General features: G+C 36.7%; 1 protein-coding gene across 1 annotated transcript in view; it reads right to left on the bottom strand.

Annotated features, from left to right (window-relative positions):
• Rbsn-5 (Rabenosyn-5) overlaps nt 1-18588 on the bottom strand; it is a 201752-nt gene that overhangs the window by 163746 nt on the left and 19418 nt on the right. The window contains exon 2 of the mRNA XM_090410078.1: nt 13889-14073. The gene's annotated coding sequence lies outside the window, so the exon portion shown is untranslated. The remainder of the gene's footprint in view (nt 1-13888; nt 14074-18588) is intronic.

The raw sequence follows: 18588 nt of genomic DNA, 5'->3' as shown, positions 1-18588 counted from the left end.
AATAGCTTTTCTATTGCTACCTTGTCATGTGCCTTTTCGAGATCTAGAAAACCTAAATAGAGACCTTTGTACAAATTAAGTGGATATTAAATCCAACATCATTTCAAAGCTGACTACAGAAACTATAGAAGTTTTGTGTAAAATTTGACCAGAGAGCTTATGGGTCTATGCCCGCTGCCATACCACGAGTTGCCCTAGGCAAATCTAATAGGCAGCATGAATACAAAAGTGCCCATATATCGCCTTCTATTGGTTCATTTTGATATAAAGTTTCACTGACCCGACAGCTGTTTCAAACTCATTGGTTTTCGTCTGGGATCAGGCAGAAACCTAAGAGAGCAGAAACTCTCAGTACTAAGAAACTCGAAGCGTCGGAGAGGTGTATTTTCTATAAGCAAAGTCTTGGTGGGTGCGTAAAGTATTTACTAAAAATAAAGAACCAAAGGCTTCAAATCAGCGATGCAAAATTATACAAATTAAATGGATATTAAATCCAACATCATTTCAAAGCTGACTACAGAAGCTATAGAAGTTCCGTGTAAAATTTGACCAGAGAGTTTACGGGAATACGCCCACCGCCATACTACGAGTTGCCCTAGCCAAACCTAATAGCTCGCATGAACTTTACGCACTGACTGAGAGTTCACTTACGGAAAATACACCTCTCTGTTGCTTCGAGTTTCTCAGTACTGAGAGTTTCTGCCTGATCCTTGATGAAAATCAATAAGTTTGAAACAGCTGTCGGGTCAGTGAAACCTTATCAAAATGAACCAATAGGAGGCAAATATATGAGCGCTTTAGCATTCATGATACCTATTAGGTTTGGCTAAGTCAACTCATAGTATGGCAGCAGGCATACTCCCATAAGCTCTTTGGTCAAATTTTACACGAAACTACTATAGCAGAGGTCTTCAATGCATGGCCTGCTAGCCATTTTGAAAAAATAACTACTTAACATTAAAACGCGATTAAATAAAAAATAATTTCAATGAAGCCCACGGGCCAGTAAGTTGTACTGCGGTATTTAGAATTGTAAGATGCTTTCCAGATTCCCAAGGAACGCTGTGCATTTGATACTTTATATAAAATCCTATAAAAATAAATATTAAATAGTCATGCTTCTTTGGCCATTTACCAGTGTCAAGCGTAACTTAAGTGCAAGTATTAACGTCGCAGGTAGATGGCTGAAGCAGTAGTTCGTTCGAGTGCGCTGTCTAGTGCCTTCCAGATACACCTCAAGGGTTCTCAATATTTCGTTATTTTCATATAAATACAAGAGGATCCCATCCACAGTTAGTCGTGAACAGTGTGATATTCGTGTATAAGCGCACGCAGGTTTGTCGTGTGAGCCATAGCCTATTGTGGTTTTATATTGCCAGACTTTTTTCATTAGTGTGAGACATGTTCAGTGGATAAAAACTGTTACACGGCCATTTTGGATCATTTTTTGGGTTCATCCTCCATCACTATGGCATCTACGAGTACAAAGCGTAAATCAAGTGATTCTTGTCAGGTTTTTAATGAAAAGTGGACCAATTTGTACTTTTTTGTGCCGATTGACGATAAGCCAGCATGTTTAATTTGTCATGAGTCTGTCAGTATCAAAAGAATACAATATAAATCGACACTATGAGACAAAGCATGCATCCAATTTCGATCACCTTCAAGGGCAGCTTCGTGTGGACAAAGTGAACCGTCTCCAAATTGATTTAAAATGTCATCAGGGTACGTTTAAAAGGCAGAGGGAAGAGAGCAAAGTGTGCATTAAAGCAAGTTATGTAATAGCTGAAAAAATTGCTAAAAAATCAAGCCTCCTTGAACGGAAAGTTTGTGAAAGAGTGTCTCATTCGCTGCTGAGGAAATTCTGTGCCCAAATAATAAGGAAGTATTTAATTTTTAATTTAAAAACCGAGTTGTCTGGGATAACTGCAGCACGACGTGTCGAAGAACTTGCCAATGACATTGAAGGAACTTTAAAAAAATGGTCATCCGAATTTACGTCATATTCACTTGCATTAGATGAGAGCACAGATGTAAGGATACAGCACAACCGGCTATCTTTATCCGTGGCACTGATCAACAATTCACTGTGACAGAAGAACTGCTAGCGCTTGTACCTATGAAGGGAACAACAAAAGGCACTGATATTCTTGAAGCCGCCAAGAAAACGCTCCAGCATTTCGACCTCAGCATAACCAACCTCGAGGATGTGGTAACTGATGGTGCCCCTGCTATGGTGGGAAAGAACGAAGGGTTTGTTGCACTGCTATGGAAAGAACCAGAAGGAAAAGATTTCATCCATTACCATTGTTTAATCCACCAGGAGAATTTGTGCGCAAAAACTATTGGATTTGAGAATGTCATGAAAGTTATTGTGACTGTCGTCAACATTATTTGGGCAAGAGGATTGAATCATCTACAATTCCAAGAGTTTTTGACCCAAGAGTACGAAGCAGATCGTGGCAATGTGGTTTATTATAGCGATGTGCATTGGTTGAGCAGAGGGAAAGTTCTTAAAAGTCTTTGACTTAAAGAGTGAAATACAGAAGTTCGTGCAAACCAAGGGGAACCCGATTGCAGAATTCAATGATCTGAAGTGGATGACAGACTTTGCCTTTGTGACAGACATCTCGTTGCATATGAATGACCTAAGTACTTGGCTACAATTCAAAGATCAACTGGTGCACACTCTGTTTGATCACATTAAAGCTTTTGTGTCCAAGCTCAAACTTTGTTACGCACAACTCGCAAAAAAGACTTAACTCATTTTCAGCTTCTCGCTGAGTCCAACTTTTCGCCTGTTGATGAATACGCTACAAAATTAGCCATGTTGAGAAGTTAGTTCGAAGAGAGATTTAGTGATTTTCGTAACCAACAGTCTTCTGTAGATTTATATTCAATGCCATTCAGTGTCAATTCTGCCGAAATGCCAGGCTCAGTACAAATGGAGCTGCTTGAACTCCAAAACAACGCTTCTTTGAGAGAAAATTTCTTCAATGTGCCCTTGCTTACATTTTACAAAGACTACATTTCTGAGGATGCATTCCCTAACCTTCACTAGCATGCTTTGAAGATGTGCACTTTGTTAGAAAGCACATACTTATGTGAGCAGTTCTTCTCCAGAATGAAGCACGTGAAGTCCAAGACAAGAACTCAGATTATGGACCAGCATCTCGAGAATACTCTGCGCATAGCGACTTCCAACATTGATGCCAACATCAACAAGCTGGTCAAGGAAAAGCATTGCCAAGTTTCCTATTGATATTGTAAAAAATGAATGTTTTCCTCATTAAATATCTTTTTTTCAAGTATTGATTGTATTTACTTATCATGAACCCGACTCCTACCTATTACTATTACTATTATTACGGGCAACTCCAGGGAGTCATTAGACTCATCGAGGGAGGCCCCAAATCATATTCATCACAACTATTCGACATTCATACAATATCTATCATACCTCGCCTTAAACTCATTCACTGTCACAGCATCCACCACAGACTCAGGGAGCGCATTCCACTCATTCACTACTCTAAAAGTAAAGAACCCAGCTCTAACACCTTTACTAACCACACTTTTGCGCAGTTTCCATGGATGTCCCCTAGTCCTCCCACAACCAGCCCTGTTCTCAAAAATATCTTCTGAATTAATTTTATAGAAACCCTTCGGTAATTTGAATAATGTCTCAATCATATCTCCCCTCCTCCGCCTATCAACCAATTTTTGCAACCCACAAATCCTCAACCTGTTCTCATACGGTTCATTCCACAGACCTGCTATCATCTTGGTCACTCGCCTCTGGATCCTCTCCACCTCCTCCCCATCAAGAAGAAACCTAGGTGACCAAATCTGAGCACAGTAGTCGAGATGGGGTCTTATCAAGGCTCGATACAGAGGAACAATAACCTGCTTGTCTCTGCTTGTCAACGTATTCTTCAGCAACCAAGTGATTTGATGAGCTGATTTGGCCACTTTTGCAATGTGTCCCCTAAATTTCAATTCCTTATCCACCAACACTCCTAAATCTCGTGCCTCATCAATTTCCTGGAGCACGGTTCCACCAATGCAGTAAACTGCTGCAAATCTTTTCACCCCAAAATGCATAACCTTACATTTTGCCACATTAAATTGACATCCATTCTCCTTAGCCCAGACCTCCAATCTATCCAAATCATCCTGCAAAATTTGGACGTCATCTGCATTCACTATTGCCCTACCCAACTTCGCATCATCCACAAACAAATGAACTGTTCCTCTCAGATCCTTTCCTATATCATTTATGAACAAATTAAACAGCAGTGGTCCAAGAACAGATCCTTGTGGCACACCACTAGTCACAGGCCGTCTTGTGGACTCTACTCCTGAGTAAACCACTCTCTGATATCTCTCCGTCAACCACCCTCCTATCCATCTCACCAACCCTATGTCCATTCCAATATGCTGCAATTTAGTGAATAGAATTCCATGTGGTATCCTGTCAAAGGCCTTAGCAAGGTCCAGTAGAATCACTGTAAACCCATTACCCTTATCCAGTTCAGTCATCACTGTGTTATAATACGTGAGCAAGTTACTGAGGCATGACCTACCCTTCACAAAACCATGTTGTCCCCAATACAGTATCCCATTTTCTTCTATTCAATCTTGTATTTTCCTCTTGACTATTTTCTCTAAAACCTTGATAATGATTCCTGTTATGCTGATTGGCCGGTAATTTTCAACAGCAGCCTTGGAACCACCTTTGTGCAGTGGAACTATTTTCCCCTCTTTCCACCCCCTTGGGACTGACCCAGTCCTGAGGCTCAAATTAAACAAAATGGTCAAGGGCACTGACAATTCTTTGGCCGTTTCACGTACGACACGAGCTGGTATACCATCCAATCCCACAGATGTATTGACATTGAGGTTCTGTAATAGACTAGTTACCTCTACTTCATTCATCACAATTCCAGTATAAGCTGTTGGTTCTTCCATTCCTGCAAAGTCACCACCTGGATGATACACTCTTGCAAAGTGCTCGCTCAGTACTTCCACAATATCGACTGATTCGGTTACCTCCCTACCCTCAGCATTTTTTAAGATCATTCTACCATGAGCATTTTTCCTTTTACTTGCAACATATTGAAAAAACTGTTTGGGATTCTCTTTAGCCTGCGTGGCCAATTTCCTTTCGTAATCTGCTTTTGCTTTTCTTACCACCCTTGTTACCATCCTGGCCTGAGCTTTATACTGTTCCTGCGCCTGATGGTCACCCTTCTCCTTAAATTCCCTCCACAATTGTTTCTTTTTTTGCAGCTCAAGCTTAATAGTGTTATTCATCCATTTAAACCCTACTTGATTTATTATTCGGACTCTTGGTATACAGTCAACCATTGCCTCCTGCAAACAGTTCTTAACCACCTCCCATGCACTATCAACATCCAGCCCTTGCAGTTTTACATGCCATGGCATTGAGCCAAGCACACACCTAAGCTTGTCATACTTACCAGCCTGGTAATTCCACATGTACCCTGTCTTAATTGTAAATTCGACTCCTTTTGCCACCTCCCAAGTCATGACCTTATGGTCACTCTCACCAATTGGTGGCAACATGGTCATGTTCGTTACAGCCACATTCTCAGTTGCAATTACTAGGTCCAGCACTCTCTGCCCCCTGGTATTTTCCAATACATGTTGCCGTAGATAGTTGTCCCTTAATAACCGCATAAAATCCAATTCCTTCCTTCCATGTGCCCTCTCCTCTTTCCAGTCAATGTTACCATAATTGAAATCACCCATAATAATTACCCTCCTTCCACTCATTTCTTCTATTTGCTTATGCATACTATTCCCACCATCCACTCCATCACCCGGTCTATAGCAGCACCCACGTACCTATGCTCTTAAAGCTGAGTTTGTTTATTTTTATAGAATTTTATGTAAAGTATCAAATGCACAGCTTTCCTCGTGAATCTGAAACGCATCTTACAATTCTAAATACTGCAGTATAGCTTAGTAGCCTTCGGGCTTCATTGAAATTTTTAATGCGGCCCACACTGTCTGAAACGTTGAAGACCCCTGTTCTTTAGTTTCTGTAGTCTGCTTCAAAATGATGTTGGGTTTAATTTAACATCCACTTAATTTGTATAATTTTACATCGCCAATTTGAAGCCTTTAGCTCTTTATTTTTAGTAAAGAGATCTTTGTTATATTCCCATGATTTCTCAACTCTTTGTCATAAAGTGAAAATCTGATCCTGACAGCCTCTATTTGGCCTGAATCATTGGTGGAAGCAACATAAATATACATATATGATGCAATTATCTTAGACATTACAGAATTGATTACAAATTTTATGTTTGTTCTGAAGTATTCAATTCCCTTCCCCCGACTCTTCTGCTGACATGACCGCTCATAGTAACCAAATTATAAATATCTACTTTCTTCTAATTTCGTATTTCATGCTATTCACAGTATGTACACTTCGCATTCATGTCCTTCAGGGAATCTGTGAAGTACTCTATGAAATTTGATTTTGAACAAAAATAAAAATAACATGGTCTAGAACGTCGACAGCCTGCTTTTTTTTCCCAAATAACTATCTTGAAATAAGTTCTTCGAGAACAAATAAAATGTATTGTCGACTAAGCGATTAGACAAAATTAGCACAAAAAAAGTAATAAATGACATTGGTTTTCCAAGGTAATGCAATAATTTAAGTGAAGAAAGTATGCAAGGATCTCTTATTTTGTCCTGGCATTAAGAATTGTACTGTAAAAGGATAAACCAACATAAAAATAATTTCTATATTTTTAGTCTATCCAATATACGAGTCCAGCTACCCAGCACAGAACAAGGAACTGTGTTTCTTGTTATAGATAAATGAGATGCAGCTATAATCTCGAGATAATCTGGTTAAATTTTCTCTTCAGCGTGAAGGATTATCGCACCTTTTAATGGACATGACAGCCAAACTGCACTTCTTATCCATGTTCTTTCATTATATTCAGATTTTGCTGAAGACGTATATAGATGTCCTGGCGAGTTGGAAGTTAATACTATACGCATTTTTCAAAATACACAATTTTACTTGAAAATATGGGTTTTGATTTTTTAACCTTTAAATTTTAAGTACATTTAAAAAAAAAAAAGTATGGGGAACTCAATTTAAAATTGCATTGGGGAGCCAGAACCCCTAGAGCCGGCATTGCTTGCAAACCTTCCTGATATTTATCTTGTATGTTCTTACCAAAAGTCTTCCCATGACTTTTGTTTAGCACAAGCGGACTTATTCGCCAGGAACTTTTGATATGCTATCTTCTTTTCACTCACTGCCTCTTTAACTTCCTGTGTCCACGATGGAGTTCTGATTTTTCTATCCTTGCAGACAACCTCACCACATGCCTCTCTGGCTGAACCAATCAATGTTTGTCAGGGCTGGCCACTGAATCTCCAAGGTTTGATTCCTGTTCTCAAACTCTTTCATTTTTTCTTGATAATGTTTGTGTATTTTAGTCTACAGTTCACATCAGAGAACTGTTCGACATTTTTAAATCTTTCTTACATGTTCTTCTTTTCAATTTGATCCTGTTCAAGACTAAATGGTGAGCACTTCCAATTTCAAATCCTCTGTATACTCAAGTATCCTGCAACAGTGAGAAAACATCGCTATCAACATAGTCAATAAGACTTTTCTTATTCCTTGCATCTTCTCCATGTGAATTTAGCACATTTTTGAAGAGAACTGGCACATTTTTATGTTGGAACATTGTGTTATTAATAACCAGCCCATGTCCTGAGCAGAAATTCAACAAGTATTTGCCATTATTAGCTTTGCTCTTTTCTCCAAATTTTCCTAAAATATTTTTGTATGTCCGACAATCATTTCCTACTCAGCTATTTAAATCCCAACAAGGACCAACTTTTCCTTTTTCATTATGTCAGTTGCTTTCTCTAAACCCTCAAAAAATTCCTCCACTTCTACCTTAGTAGAATCTTCTGTGGGACCATAGGCACATTTGTCCAGTTCCCCATTCTGATATTTGCCCACATCACTCCTTGATATTGCCTGCCATTCAAGAAGATTAGCCTCATATTTAGTGTTGAATATTATATCTACTCCTTTTCCGCAGTTGTTATTGCCTTAATATAACATTCTGTATTTATCGCTTAGAACGATGTCACCAGTTTTTGTCTTTTTTTGTTTGCTTGTTTCGGTAATCCCTATTATGTTGATCCAGTACTTATCCAATTCCTCAGCCAGCTCCATTTCTTTGCCATTCAGGCTTCTGATGTTGATAGTAACGATCTTGAACTGTTAATTTGGGATGTGTTTCAGGATTTGTTCCAGATGACTTTTAGCTGTTTGCCCTAGTTCTCTGGCGAAAACAACAGAGGCCTTGCTTAACAGAGTCATGCCCCAGCCAGCATGAAATTCTGTCATGCTGAATCATCATTTTATATTGTGGTTTAAGCCAATAAGAATAAAATTTGATCAGCTAAATCCCAAATTGCCAACCCATCCTTGTTTATTCAGATCCAGGTTCACCTAATGGGGTGAACCATGAGAACGTGAAGATTGGACACTAGGTCAGGAGCCCTAGTTGGTTCTCTGCATTTCTTATGAAGGCTATGTAGAGGTCTCCTCTTAGTTATATAGCTTTGACCCTTAAGCACTCCTGTAATAATAGTAAGGATAAAAAATTGTAATATTGGATATTACAAAACAGAAAAATCAGACAAAGTAAATGAAAAATAAAATTGTTGATACTCTTTGAGAAATGCTTCAAAACTCAGTGTTGCTTGCCTGCTATTGAGAGAGACATTGCACGAAGCCACATCTCTTACTTATGTCACACAATAGGTAAATAATTCAAACAAAAAATGGAAGAAAAAAATGAAAGGAAGAAATTATTTGTAAATGAAATTTTTTTGTTGATATTTTGTCAAGTTTTTCAATAGTGCCTATAGTACACTGCTGTTGTGTGCTGAGAGGTATGGCTGTTCACAGTACTGACACTTCATTGATCAGTAAAATTTATCTTGTGCTTTTTGAAGATCTTGATTTTCCAGGTTTGCTAAGTTTTTTTTTTGTTGTTGTCTTGGATTTATGGCCAACAAAGCAACTAATGCAACAAGGCCAGTGTATGATATCTGTAAATTGCATGCATTCTGGCTGGTTTGATATATAAAGGATGAAAAGACCAGTTTCCAAGAGGGAAAACCCTGAGAAAAACTATCACATCATGCTGCTAACTAAAGTATCCCTTCACTGAGATGAAATATGATTCAAATAATTCCGTTAACTTCATGATCTCATGTTTCTTTTCTTGTTGCATTTCTGGAACAATATTAGTGTAGTAATATTTTATAAATACAGAGGAAATTTCATCCTTTGTTTATACTTGTTGATAGGAATTTCTTGCAGCTTTGTGTGCACACGAGCGTGTGTTATAACAAAAGAGGTGCGACTAATTAACATCTAACCATGCTCGAGTTACTGTAGCTAACATCACTAATTCTGAAGTATTACCAGTGAAGCAACAGATTTTTAAATTTGTATAAAGGTTGAAAGTAACATGCACTTTTTTTTTTCATAATTTCAAGATGGCAGAATATGTTACATAAATTTTACAGTGTAATCCCAATTTTTTAAGATTACAATGTAGCAGCATCCTATTAATAAATAAGAATGAACCATGCTAGGTACTATATACAAAGCTTGAGTGTTTACTTTACTCATTAATTTGTAAGATATTTTGCCTTAGATTATTTCTCTTAATGGTGAATTAATTGTCATAAGTACAGGACGATTATAATTAAATTTCACATTTCGAAAGGCTGTAACTGGGTGACTACTCAGCAGAACAATTTAAAATTTAACATGATGTGTGCAACAATGAAATTTTGTTCTGTACAAAAACCAATGTTGGTTCTAAAAGTTGCCACTAGGGCGATATATGGTGTTGCAATGCATGTAAATTAGTATATGTTACTCCTGTTATGCAGTGAAACACTGTTACCGTACCAATTATGCAAATGACAAAAGTCCCCAATGACATATGCTTCGAAAGAAACTTCTATAAAAGTAGATAGCTGCGGAATGTGTCAGTTCATTGCCTGTGAGCAGACAATGTTTTAAAGCACAATGTCACCATTATTGAAGGATCGCAAAGAGTATCAACAACTTTCCATGAAGTTATTTTACTATCTCTACCTTGACAGCATTACAAAAGTTCAGTACATTAAAGAGATTAAAAATGGGTCCTATGACTACGTATGGTTTACACAAAATGATTCAAAAATTTCAAGAGAGCAGTTCCTTAGATGTCAAACCTGGCAGAGGACGGAAGCCCATCGAACAGCAGACAGTGGAGAAAGGAGCCATAGCATTAAGGGAAGAATGGATGGGAAAATGTCACAGAAAGAAGCAGTGAATTGCACAGTCTTTAGACAAACCTGTAAGCACGGTTCACAAAGTCATAAAGCAAATTCTGTGCTATTATCCTTACAAGATTTCCCATGTTCAGCAATTGCTTAATCCTGACACCAGGGTGTATAAGAAACATTTGCCCTGCAGTTTCTTGCTCTCAGACTGAACTGGACAATGACTGGTCATGGAACATTTTCTGGACTGACAAAGCTCACTTCCATCTGGGCAGTGCTGTGAATATGCACAACTGCAGAATTTGGGAAAGTGCAAATCCACACATCGTGCGAAAGATTCCACTTTATCCCTGAAGGTCACCATTTCATGTGGTTTTACAGCAGAATTCATTATCAGACCTGTCTTTTTCAAGGAGCTCAGTCCTGCTGGTCTCGCACTGTTAATGGCCAATAACATGCATCTCTCTCTCTCTCTCTCTCTCTCTCTTAGCCAATCAGGTGATTCCAACACTTCCACAGCATCAATGCCTGGATTCAACAGTTTTTATGCACGATGGTGCCCGTCCTCATATCACCACCCTTGTCAAGCAGCAGACACATTTTAATGAGGACAGAATCATCGGTCCATGATAGACAGATTGTCTATTGGGGACACATAGCCAATTTAGTGGACCTGAAGACCAGCATCACATGCCATATCCACATTTTGAATGAAACTATGTTCTGTCGTTGAACATGCGATTTTAGTACGTTGTCGACAACAGAGGACAGCATATAAAACATGTTATTGTGTAACCATATAATGCCCTATGTGTGCCCTATGTTTGTGATGTTTTGAATTACCCACAATGATACTGTAATATCTTCTGCTTCCTGTGTCATTGTAAACATATATTTTTTTTTTCTGCCTATATATGTAATATCTCTTTATCATTACTCTATTCCTATCTTTATTCTATTCCTAATTCTTTATAGCTTTACTCTAAAGTGCTTTTTCTCTCTTCTCCTTTCTCATTTACTCTACTGCGTACTGTGATTATCCACCTTCCTATTTACTAGTCGAATGTCTATGAATACTGGAAATTTATTTGTCAGACTGCACCACCAATATATCATTTAACTGGCATAAGACTAAATAAAACTTCCGATAGATTTCCCTCTCTCTCACGAGCGAAGTTTCTTTTATCAATATTTACTTTAACAGTCGTGGTTCGTAAGTAACCTGAATTGCATTTTTATTGCCTTAAATTATTTCCCGCTCACAAGTCAGATTTATTTAAGAACAGTGCAGTTGTAAAATAAAAGATCAGGCAGCACTCTTTTAACAAATAATTAAAACACATTTATCTACAAATTATACATGAATTAACAATAGGGAGATTGCTTTCTCTATTCATTTATAAAATCTTTGGCATAAATTAAAACCTTTTTACTTTAACACTAATTAACTTCTTTAACTCACAATCTTCTTTACTCTCCGCTTATTTACTCTCCAAATTCAACTTAAACTTCTAGTTTACTTGCAAAGAGGTTAGCTAATTCTCTGTTAAGTTATCTTTACAATTTTTATATCAACTTCCAACATGCCAATCGATTCTCTTAATGACACTTCTTACTGCTATTAACCAAATTCTTAAAAGTTCTTTCTATAACACACTATCAGAGGAATTGTACAAAGTATGGAACTTACAAAGGCTCTGTATCGCACATTCAGTCAAAAGTCTTGCACAAAAAGTTCTAAGGCAATTCCTTCATCTCAGATCTTGAGCTTCCTCAGGAATGTCTGACTTCAGCAATATCTCATCGGGAAAATAGCAGGCTGTGGACCGCGGTACTCATTGAGCTCCGGCAAAAGGTTGTTCTCCTATGGTGAAAAGAAAAAATTTCTGAGCGAAGCTGCCTCGGGTAATTTACATTGCCTTTTCTCCTCTGCTTTGGTTCGCCGAAAATGCCTGGATGACTGCTGCCTCCAAGAAACTGAAACTGATGCCAACTCTCAACCGGGATCCCTCTCTCTGGCCTAGAAGTCCTCTCTCTCTCTCTCTGGCCTGGAATCTCCTCTTTGGCGGCGACTGGAACCAGGAAGCCCCTTATGCTTGGCTCAGTCCCTTTTATTTTGCGATCTCACGACCTTGCACTAAGGGTAGTAAACCCCAAAGAATTTGGCATGACTCTTATCTTCTTTTAAGTTTAACCCACTCTTTGTTCTCCTCCGTGCAATCTTTTGATTGTATTTTGCCGAGCGCGGAAACTTGTCACTAATAATTTTGATACTTTGCTTCTCCTTTCGGGGCCACGGAAACTTCTCTAAACCTAGCAGACCTCTTTGATACTTTGTTTGTTCTTTTGGAGCCGCAGAAACTTCTCTAAACCTAGCGGCACTCTTAGATACTATCTTTAAAGGTGTTAGCGCAGTAAGCAACTCTTATATACAAAACTAGTAAACAACTTTTGTTAATAAACTATAATGATAGTTTATTAACAATATTATTTGAAACATTGGTAATTTGCATTTGGATAAAAAAATATATTGCAGAGTAGATATACAGAGTGATTATAATTAAAGTTCACATTTCGAAAGGAGGCTGTAACTGGATAACTACTCAGTGGGACAATTTAATAAAATACATACAAACAAGATTATTTTTGTAACAGTTCACATGAGACTTGACCTCTGTAAAAAATCGATGTAAAGTGCTTTGGTATTTTTAAGCTACATCGAGATTTTACAATACTACAGCACCATATCACCTAGTGGCAACTTTTAAAACTAACATTGGTTTTTGTGCAAAATAAAAGTCCACTGCAACACACACACACATCATCATGTTAAATATTAAATTGTCCCACTGAGTAGTTATCCAGTTACAGCCTCCTTTCGAAATGTGAACTTTAATTATAATCACTCTGTATATCTACTCTGCAATATATTTTTTTATCCAAATGCAAATTACCAATGTTTCAAATAATATTGTTAATAAATTATCATTATAGTTTATTAACAATATTAGGAGAAAGGTCAATTTTCTACAGTCTAATTATCCAAACAGCAAGTTCATTTTCCTATGAGACTTCAATGTCCATACACATACTGGTTTCTCTTCCCTAACTTCACAGATCAGAGTCAAAGAGATGCTGATGCATTAGCTGTTAGTAGCAATCTAACACGAACTGTCCATCTACTAACCAGAATATTAAATAATCTTCATTCTTCTCCCAACTCTCTGTACCATTTCTTAATCAGCCTCTCCTTCCAAATATACTGTAGTTGTCAGGTCTTCTCTTGGTAACCAACTAATGTGGATAAAGTTATGAAATAATTTCTTTAACCTGAAATTATTAAATTATACATTCAAGAAACCTGCTATTGTTAAAAAAAAAAAAAAGTGCAGATTTCTTTAGGTCAATAAACACAATTAGGATGTACATGGACATTGATGTAGCAAAACAATCACATTATTTTTACTTTCTAATCTGAATCTATTATTTTTAAAACTCACTAATACTGAGTACTATATCTGCATACCTTGAAAATGCACACTGAAAAAGTTGAAGCCACCATCAACCAATGATGGAATCAGTATTTCACCATACCATCAAAAATGTTTACACAGTGATCCTATGACATGATTATCAGTGACTTGTCATCCATGTTCTTAATAGAAATTTTTTATAAACTTCTCAGATCTGAACTATCTAGAAATTTCAACTCTGAAAAATAAATATTTTTACAGTAAACATTCAGGTATATTCAGTTATCAAAGTAATTATGAAATTGATTTCTTCTAATTATAAGAAACATGATCAGTCTGGAAACATTTACATAAATAAGCACAAAACTGTAAAAATAAATTGATGCTACAATGTATTGCAGGTGTAAAACACACAAAATGTTAAACCACAAAAATTGACAGTTAACTTTATTTAAAACATAATACAGTAATCTGTCATTTATTGACCTTTCAATTATCAGAACAGCAAGTTCTGATAAGTAAATTAAAATTATATGGTGCTCTGCCAGAAGTCAGCTGACAGGCAAGGGTCAGTTAACTGAAGGGTCATTGTTTTGAAGGTTGGATAAATGGTAGATTGCTGTAACATCATACTCAATTATTGGTTTCCCCCTGAATTATAGGCAAAATTAGATAGCTGAAGGAAACTTCTACATAAGGGAATGTGAAGAACCTAAGAGTTCATCACATTTAGAATCTAATGGAAGGACTGGCAATAGGGACCCAGCTGATAAAATTGCATTCTGTATTAGGTGAAACCAAGACCTATCTATAATGGTAAAAACAGTGACGATCATGATGACTGGATCATCTGGTTAAAACATACAAACTTCTATTTTCATCAGGGAACACAGTAAATAGTGAATGGCCAGTTACCGGAACAACCCCAAGAGAATAAAGTAGGCAATGTACAAAGTATAAAAAAAATAAAATATAAAAAAAAAGAAGTTACCAGAATTACAAAAACACAATAAATGATTTTACCAACTGATACAGTTGGTAAAACCATTACTGATAGTGTTCTAGCACTATAACAATACATTACTGATGCAATGTTCCACCACTGTATCAGTAATGTGCATAAATTCACATTAAGAGAACACACAAGAAAAATCATATACATGATATTTTTGGTACTAATATCCTCAGACTGGTCACAGGGATGGAAAATAGGATCACCATCTAGTTCAGAGCAAGAAAAAGAATATCATAGTGAAAAGGAAAATATGCAAAAAAGTTTTCAAAATAGCAAATGTTATTTTTTAAAAAATCTCTTTTATATTTCAGTTATTATTATAAAGTATCTCCATGGAGTCTGGAGAGTCCTAATGGGAGACCCAAACTAACTATTATAGACATAAAACCTATCATACCTCTCCTAAAAGTCATTCAGTGTCAGGGAATTCACAACTAATTCTGACAATCCATTCCAATATTTCAGATATATATTTGAAACACACAGCATATACACTTAAAGGTAAGCTAGATAACTAGAAGCCCTCTACATTGCCTTTTAAGGAATGTGGAGAAATGACTTCTGACCTAATTCCAATCCTCACAAAGAATTCTAGTGGTGCACTTCATTAGTTGGTTTCATATGGAGATGGCAGGATTTTTCCTGCCAGAAACACAGATTTTTAATCCTGCAAAACAGAAACTAGCTAGAAGAACACATGGAGTTTACAGACAGAGTATACCGGCCATAGCCTTAATTGCTTAAGTTGTAAATCCAATTAACTAACCAACCAGCACCTCACTAGCAAGTATCCAGATAAAAAATACTGGACTGGTGACAATTTCAGATTTAGCTGACCAAACTGTATTCTTATTGGCTTAAACATAAAAACAAATGATGTTACGATATGATGGAATCCTATGTCAAATGGAGCATTGGCAATTTAAACAAAGCTCCTGCTGATTTCTTCAGGGAAAAACAGTGAAAAGCAAGCCACTGAAACAATCTCCAGATACCCATCGGCAGCAGCAGAATTCAAAAATGTCACTATTAACATAAGAAGCATTAATGGAAAATAAGTGGAACTCAAAGAAGAATTGGAGACATAAGAGGCTGAACTGGTATTACTGAAATAAAGATGAAAACAGATGAGATTCATCTAAATAACAAACACAAGATATCCAGCAAAAATAATCAGAAAAAAGAAGGAGTGGTAGCATTCAACACTAAATCTGAGTATCAGTATCAGGTAAAGTGATGTGGACAAAATGGTGAATTGGACAGTCAGACATTTTTTGCCTCTAGTCCTGCAGGAGCTTATATCAAGGAAGACATGGAATTTTTCATGCCATTAGAGATGGGAGCTAATAGGAAATTAATGCCAGATATATAGAAGTGATGGACTTCCGTTCAGGACATAGCCTAGTCATTACACCATTTTTTAACATAAAGATGAGCACAAATTCAAATGGAAATAAGATAAGAAATAAGAACTATCATGTGTAGGCAAGATAGCTGAATGCACTACACTGGCACAGATTCAAGAGGCAGTAGAAAACAACCATGTCATACCAGATGAACAATTTGGCTTTAGAAAACACGCTCCACATCAACAAATCTACAAAGTCACAGAATACATTACCAAAGGATGTGAATGGCACCAGCACTCTGGCACAATCTTCTTGGACATAGCTCAGGAATTCGACAGAATCTGGCATTATGGATTAATTTTCAAGCTACACCAAGTAGGATATTATTAAATGGAATTACATTCACTGAAAGAAAAATCATAGCTGGAGTCCCCCCAAGGCTCCCTTACTCTTCTCCATATACATGGCAGATCTCCTCAAGTTGTCCCCATCCATCACCACCCTCTATGCCAATGACACAATCATCATAGCCAGATCCTTCCAACCACAACTTAAAAATACCCACCAACAAACAAGAACTCAGATAAAGGGATGAAGTGTCAAGGACTCAGTCCATCACCCAAAAAAGTTAACAATCTCACTGACTATGTTATTGTTGTTAGTGATATTATAATATCACTAGCAACAATCATAAGTTATCACCATTCACTTTTGTGCAGGATAAAACTGAATATCATATTGAAGAGAAAAAGTGTGTAAGAAAATTTTAAAAAGAATCAAAGTGGAGTAGCTTCCATAGGTGAACTGCAGACTGAAATATACAAATATTATTCAAGAAAAAAATGAAAGAGTTTGAAAACAAGGACCAAACCTTAGTGGCAGGCACTAAAGAAAACATTGACTGATTCAAATAGAGATGCATATGTGAAGTTATCTGCAAAAAAAAAAAATCAGAAAAAAAAAAAAAAAAAAAAAAAAATCAGAACTCCATGACAGTGTTAAAGAGGTAAAAGAAGAAAGCATATTGAAAGTTTCTTGAAAGTTGGCTAGCATGTGTCCTGAAAGAATACAAAGAACAATGTAAAAAAAAGGAAAGCAACGTGCAAAAGTACTAACATAGAAATCATGCGAAACTTTGGTAAGAATACAGAAGTATGAGGGTGGTGAGAAAATATTTCTGGAGTCAGTAATGAGGGAAAGATACTGTAAAACGAATTAAAAATGATAATGGCAACATGAAAACTGAAGATATAGATCCTCCTTTCTTTTAAGGTTGCATGGTGGTCAGCATTCATAGTGAAGAATTTATAAAGACAAAAGCACACCTGTTGGAGTAATTACCTATACTTATAATTAAGAAATTAACACTCACTAATTTGATTTTTTCCCCAATCATTTGTATATTATTACACTGATGTGTATATAAAATGTATTTTATTTTACCAATTATATATTTGGTTTAATCCTTTATCCAAGTGTAAGCAAACAAAGTTTGCACCTGAAGTATTTTCAGGACTGGGGTAACTCGTGGCAAAGGTGGTATAACTTCTCATCACTTGCCTTAATATCCCATAATGCAAAGCACATCTCCTTGCAGACATGTATAGTGGACATATCTGCAATGACATTTATTTTATTTTGTTAATTTATATTTTGTATATATTTTTTTATTTATTATTATTTTTTTATTTTCACCAGAGGTCAGGCTAGGGTAAATGATTAACAAAGCATTTAGATTTATCTAACTTTTGTATAGTGTCATGTAGCTAGTGTTTTCCTGATGATGAGCTCAATACAGAGGTCAAAACATCAAATGTTATTTTCTTATTCATAAGTAATTATTCCAACACTTGTGTTTTTGTCAGCATAAATTCTTCACTATGAAGATAAAGATATTCTCAATGCCTGGAGTAATTACTTTGAAAGACTGCTAAATAAAACAAAATTGATAGAAAAATGGTAGGAAATATCCAAAAGGTATGCAATAATGGGTACATATCAATACTTGAGGTAGAAATAGCCATCAAAAACTTCAAATGTAGAAATGCAGCTTGAGTATATGATATTCAACCAGAAATGCTATGTTGAGTTAATTTTACAGTTGCTGCACTACATAATCTGGCCTGGTTGGCCGAGTGGTTAGTGTATCCACTCTCCAGCCAAGAGGCTGCGGGTTCAAATCCCACGTAGGCATGGATGTTTGTGATTGTCTGTGAAAATACTGGTGGTGGTGGGCAGTAGATGGCATTGATATAGATGATGAAAGTAGTTGTAGTTAGTGGATTGAGTTAGCGGTAGAGACAGAGAGTTGCGAGGTAGGTGCCCTCCCTCAATGAGTCTTTGGACTCCCTGGAGGTGGCATGTAATAATAATAATAATCGAAGTGATT

The sequence above is a fragment of the Typopeltis vanoorti genome, chromosome 20, assembly GCF_054136105.1.
Source record: "Typopeltis vanoorti isolate ZY-2024b chromosome 20, IOZ_Tvanoo_1.0, whole genome shotgun sequence".
Lineage (NCBI taxonomy): Eukaryota > Metazoa > Arthropoda > Arachnida > Uropygi > Thelyphonidae > Typopeltis > Typopeltis vanoorti.
The sequence above is the reverse complement of the archived record's forward strand: the minus strand, read 5'-3'. Positions and strand labels throughout refer to the sequence as shown.